The following is a 6461-nucleotide window of genomic DNA, read 5'->3' as shown; positions in this document are numbered from 1 at the left end:
ACTTGCTCATCCTGCACTTGGCTTCTCTCGGCTTTAGCTGGAGTGTCACCCTGAGCATCCCCTCCCCTCCATCCTGTCCCCAGGGACACACACTGCAAGAGAGCAGTTGCCGAGTGGGCCTTCCCTCCTCTTCCATAGAGCCAGACAGTTGGCGACTGTCTTTACTGCAAACCCTGGTTCACACTCACACTGGCTCCCCTGGGAGGGAGGTGGTTTGGGCCCACGTGGCCTGCGTTCTTGCTCAGAATGGGCATTAGAAATGCTGCCATAGCCTGTGCCACTGCAGTGGAAGCATTTTTAGGAAACGGCTTATATCTTAAGACAAACTTCAGATGCGTGGGGCCAGAACGCTGTGTCCATCTACATCTTTGCCGAGGGATCGGGTAGCCTGGAGTTTGCCCTCTGCTGTGTAGGCTTGAAGCTCATAGGGGACTTAAGACGGGCTCTCGAGCAACCAACGTTCTGTCCTTTGCAGTAAACTGTGAAGCATCCTGTGTGTGTGAAGCACCCGCCGTCCATCAAATATGCCCGGTGCTTTCTCTCAGAACTCATCAAAAAGGTCAGTTATGGGGAGTGTCCGCCCAGTAGCCGGACAGCATAGCCACCTGCGTGCTGGAGCCCCCGTCCTTCCCAGGCCCTGGGCCTGCTTTGCAAACCCCAGCGTGGCAGGGGCCTAACCAGGCAACTGGCTGCAGCCGCGTGTGACCCATGGGAGACAATGCAGGGCGGGAAGAAGGGGAGGCCAGCGTCTCTCCCTCACTCTGCCTCCTGGGGTTTCCGCCGCAGCTGCTTCTCTGGGGCCCCAGCTCCTAGCATATGGATTCTCATTCCTACCAGGCTGGCCCAGCCCACAGCACTGGAACCCTCACCCACACCCTCTGTCCTGCCCGCCGAAGGGTTTGGAGTTTCCTACTCTTGTCCATCTCTGGGTTGCCGCATGGGCCCCTGTTGGAAGATTTAGCTCTTGCCATAACTTTGGAACTAGTTCCTCTGGTGAATTCTCTGCATTGATCCTGCTGGAATGAGCTCTTTCCTGACTGATACAGGATGGATTTTACTTTTTACTTATTTTTTGAGACAGAGTCTCACTGTGTTGCCCAGGCTGGATTACCGTGGCACAGTCTCTGCTCCCTGAAACATCTGCCTCCTGGGTTCAAGCAACTCTCGTGCCTAGCCTCCTAAGAAGCTGGGACTACAGGCACACGCCACCATGCCTGGATAATTTTTGTATTTTTAGTAGAGACAGAGTTTCACCATGTTGGCCAGGCTGGTCTCGAACTCCTGACCTCAGGTGATCCGCCTGCCTCGGCCTCCCAATGTGCTGGGATTACATGCATGAGCCACTGCACCTGGCCTAGGATGGATTTTAAAGATGGGCCCGAACATGCAGGGTTTGACATAAGAATGTCGAGAGGCCGCTCCTCAGTAGGCAGTAGCAGACCTGCTGAGTGAAAGGGCCACACTTTTAGCAAGTAAACAATCCCCTGCTTCTCCAATACCTGCTTTCTCCCTAATCCTCCCCAAAAGGGTGCATCTGTGGTCACCAGCAGGTCTGCCCTGTGCCACCAGGAGAGGGCAGCAGTCACCCAGTGTATCTTGCTGCTGCCCTGTGAATCTTAGGATGGGGCCAGCCGTGGAGAAGCAGCCTGCTGACAGCCACAGCCTGCAGCATGGGCCGCCCTCACAGTTCTGCCTGGGCTCACTTAAAAGCACCTTTTGTTTTCCTCCTCTCTGTCATGGTCATGTGGCAGCTCTCACGGAATCCTTGTCTCCTGCCCTAGACTACACCTAACACTACCCTCTCTACAGCTCTCGTTGAAGGCCCTCCCATCCAGGTTTCCCTACCAAGTGAATTTTTTTTTTAGAGACAAGGTGTCCTGCCCAGGCTGTCCTCGAACTCCTGGGTTCAAGCAGTCCTCCCATGTCAGCCTCTAGAGTAGCTGGGACTATTCGGCACACACCACCAAGCCCAATGAAGTGAATATTTTATATGCCAGCTGGCCGGTATTACACCATTCCATCCCAAATCTCCCCTCCAAACTTGGTGAAAATCATCTGACCATTTTTACATATTAGAACGAAAGCAAACAAGCTCTCACTCTGTCTGCCTCCAGCACGAGGCTGTCCACACAGAGCCTTTGGACGAGCTGTACGAGGCGATGGCAGAGACCCTGATGGCCAAAGAGTCCACCCAGGGCCACCGGAGCTATTTGTTGGTATGAGAAGGGCACCCTCCTCCCCCTCACAGCCCAGATACCCTTCCTGCACAAAGTGAAAACGTGGGTGTGGGTTCAAATCCTGACTCACCCATTCTGCAGTCTTAGACATGAGGTCCGTCAACCTTCTTTAGCCTCAGTTTCCCTGTCTGTAAATCAAGCACTTCAACAACAACAGCATGTCTCATGGGGTTGTTGGGCATTTGTCCAATAGGTGACACACTCTACCTGCTTCACAGGGACCTGGTGTCCAGTCCTCAAAGAATACTTGACAGGTCTGGGTGTGGTGGCTCACACCTGTAATCCCAGCACTTTGGGAGGCTGAGGCGGGTGGATCCGAGGTCAGGAGTTCAAGACCAGCCTGGCCAATATGGTGAAACCCTGTCTCTACTAAAAATACAAAAATTAGGCCAGGCGTGGTGGCTCATGCCTGTAATCCCAGCATTTTGGGAGGCTGAGGCAGGTGGATCACCTGAGGTCAGGAGTTTGAGACCAGCCTGGCCAACATGGTGAAACTCTGTCTTTACTAAAAATACAAAAATTAGCGGGTGTGGTAGTGGGTGCCTCTAATCCCAGCTACTCGGGAGGCTGAGGCAGGAGAATCTCTTGAACCCAGGAGGGGGAGGTTGTAGTGAGCCAAGATTGCGCCATTGCACTCCTGCCTGGGCAACAAGAGTGAAACTCTGTCTCAAAAAAAAGTAGAAAAATTAGCCAGACATGGTGGCACATGCCTGTAGTTGCACCTACTTGGGCGGCTGAGGCAGGAGAATTGCTTGAACCCAGGAGGCAGAGGTTGCAGTGAGCCAAGATTGTGCCACTGACTCCAGCCTGGGGAATGGAGCTAAAAAAAAAATAAGATAAAACATAGATACAGAAAACCACAAAGGAAAAACATAGCGTATTGAATCATCACAAGGCAGCCACCCCTTCATAGCCACACCCGGCCCCTGGCCGCCACTGACCTGTGCTCCATCGCCAGAATTCCGTTGTCTCAGGAATGTTCAATGAATGGAATCCTGTGTGGCCTGAGATGAGTGTCTTTCATGCCACGTGACACCCTTGAGGCCCGTGCAAGCTGTTGGCATGTCAACAGTTAGCTGCTTCTCATTGCTGAGTGGCGATTGGTCCTGTCATGGTTTATTCAGCCATGTGGTGGATGGCTACTTGTCTTCTAAGCCACTTGCCTTCTGATCGCTGGACTGACTCTCTCACCCTCTCTTGGTGCAGCCCTCGGGAGGCTCGGTCACACTTTCCGAGAGCACAGCCATCATCTCCCACGGCATCACAGGCCTGGTCACATGAGATGCTGCCCTCTACCTTGCAGAATGGGCCATCAAGAACCCGGCAGCCTTCTCCCATAGGTGACCTCGGGGTGCACGGCAGGGCACTGAGGCAGGCTTACCCTGTTGCTGTCGTAGACATGGTTCCCTTTCCTCCCACCAGGACTGTCCTAGAGCTTGGCAGTAGCACCGGCCTCACAGGCCTGGCCATCTGCAAGATGTGCCGCCCTCGGGCATACATCTTCAGCTACTGTCACAGACGGGTCCTCGAGAAGCTCCGAGGGAATGTCCTTCTCAATGGGCTCTCATAAGAGGCAGACATCTCTGCCAACTTAGACAGCCCCAGGGTGACAGTGGCCCAGCTGGACTGGGACATCGCGACGGTCCGTCAGCTCTCTGCCATCTAGCCAGATGTTGTCATTGCAGCAGGTAATGCCCAGCCCCGGGCACTCTGTGCAGGCGGTATCCTTGAAGCTCTACCCAGCTCTTGGCTCTGGGAAAAGGGAACAATGGACGCTGTCGGGCATGGACATGATGGGGCTTCCAGAAGAGTTACTCTGGGCCTCCAGGGTGACATCAAAGGACAGGGGTTTCTCTTAAAGTGACCTTCCAGCCACAGCCCTCTTGTTGGAGACAGGCATACTCCCGTTACAGTCGTCACCACATGGCTCTGTCCCAGAGCCATGCCTGTGTCTTTCAGAGACTACTGGAGGAAAACAACCACTTCTGGGATGAGGACAGGGCCCTTGAGAGAAGGTGGTGTTTGGTTGGGCCACCGAAAACCCCTCGCCCCTGCCAGCACACTCAGTCCCCTCCCTGGTCAAACAGAGCTCTGCCTGTGGTCCTGGGTCCCAGCCCTGAAACCCACAGTCCAGGGGTGGCCAGGGACACAGGCCCACCCCTGCAAGCCAGCAGACAAATCAGCAGATGCCTGAAACACGAAGTTCATGGCAGGGTCAGGCTTTGTGTCATTCACAGCCCTCTAGATAGGCCGAGAACCAGGGCTCGTTTTTTAAGGAACACCAGTGAGTCTGGAGATTTTTTTCTTTTGCTTCGGTCTTTTGCAGCTTTCTCTACTAAGGGTTCTCCTTTTTCACCCAAGTAATTGCCTTTCCATCTAATGGCCCAAATGGTCAAATGGCATCTACTAGTCTCATATGACCACTGCCTCTCTGGCCTCGCCCTGCTGCTGAGGTCAGCATGACCTGGAACTGTCCGCTGGTCCCTTTCAGTAACCTGAAGCTTTCACCGTAGGCGTGCTGTATTGCCCAGAAGCCATCGTGTCGCTGGTCGGGGTCCTGCAGAGGCTGGCTGCCTACTGGGAGCACCAGCGGGCTCCTCAAGTCTACGTGGCCTTTACCGTCTGCAACCCAGAGATGTGCCAGCTGTTCATCACCGAGCTAGGTGAACCCCCAGGCCCACCCGGGCCTGCATGATCCCTGAGCTGTCCCTGCGGGACTCCAGTGGAAGTGAAAGAACTGGGTGCCGGGTAAAAGCTAGGATGCCCCACACTCTCACACCATGCGGGGAACTCGGGCAGAGGCCGGTGAGCAGGGTGGGCTCGTGGCGTGGGGGGCTTGCGGCAGGAGGAGGGCAGCTCAGCACAGGGAGGGAGGATCTGAGCCCAGCAGCCCTACTGTGTGCTTCAGAGCAAGGTTCCCTAAGCCCTTGGGCATCGGTTTCCTCATCTATAAAATGGAGGTGGCGGAAGGGGCAGTCAGGGTCAGGGCTGGACACAGCTGTGGCCTGCAGGACGCTGGAGCACAGGCTGTACAGGCGGATCCACCATGCCACTGTCCTGAGCACCCAGTTGATGGAAGACGAGCAGGGTGACTATAGAGAAGGGGAACTGGCCCCGTAGTGAGCCAGCCACTGTCCTCAGACCTGACATTTGTCAGCCCCCAGAACCTGTGAGAGTGTGCTATCATTGTCCCATCTCACCGACAAAGACACTGGGACACACAGAGGCCAAGCAACCCCCGAGCTCCCACAAACTGCAGCCTGGCCACCTGGCTCTCGTGCCTCCACACTACACCCAAGCCCCCCATTGCCACCAGCCTTTGCCCCAGCTCCCCCTGAGCACAGCCTCTCCTGGCAGCTATGTGCACAGATGCACGCGCAGCAGCCTCTGCCTGCACACAGAGACACGGGTCCAATGCCTGTCCACGTGGGGCAGCCCATTAACTACAGAGCCAACAAACAAGCCAGCACATGAAGACACACTGGGTTCCACGACAGAGTCCCGCACAACCTCGCACAGGAGGCTGGCCGGGCATGAGGCTCAGGCCTGTCATCCCAGCACTTTAGGAGGCTAAGGCAGGAGGACTTGTTGACACCAGGAGTTCAAGACCTACCTGGGCAACATAGTGGGACCCCATCTCCACAAAACGTACAGAAACTAGTCGGGCATGGTTGCGCACACCTGTAGTCCCAGCTACTCGGGAGGCTGAGGTGGGAGGATGGCTTGAGCCCAGGAGGTGGAGGCTGCAGTGAGCCCTGATCTCACCACTGCACTCTAGCCTGGGCAACAGAGCAAGACCCTGTCTCAAAAAGGCAAAAAAAAAAAAAAAAAGGAAGTCTTTCTTCAGATACTTATGTGAAAAAATACCTGCAATATCTTTGAAGTGAAAAAAACAGTGCCAAGCAGCACACATAGTATAAGCCCCCACCCACCTTTTTTTTTTTTTTTTTTTTGAGACAGTCTGGCTTTGTATTGCCCAGGCTGGAGTGCAGTGGTGCCATCTTGGCCCACTGCAACCTCCCGCCTCCCAGGTTCAAGCTATCCTCCCATCTCAGCCTCCTGAGTAGCTGGGACTACAGGTGCGTGCTACCACGCCTGGCTAATTTTTGTATTTTTTGTAGAGTCGAGGTTTCGCCATGTTGGCCAGGCTGGTCTTGAACTCCTGACCTCAAGCGATCTGCTGCCTCAGCCTCCCGAAGTGTTAGGATTACAGGAGTGAGCTGC

Source organism: Gorilla gorilla, chromosome 9 (assembly GCF_029281585.2).
Source record: "Gorilla gorilla gorilla isolate KB3781 chromosome 9, NHGRI_mGorGor1-v2.1_pri, whole genome shotgun sequence".
NCBI classification, from domain to species: Eukaryota; Metazoa; Chordata; class Mammalia; order Primates; family Hominidae; genus Gorilla; species Gorilla gorilla.
Note: the sequence above shows the minus strand (reverse complement) of the source record.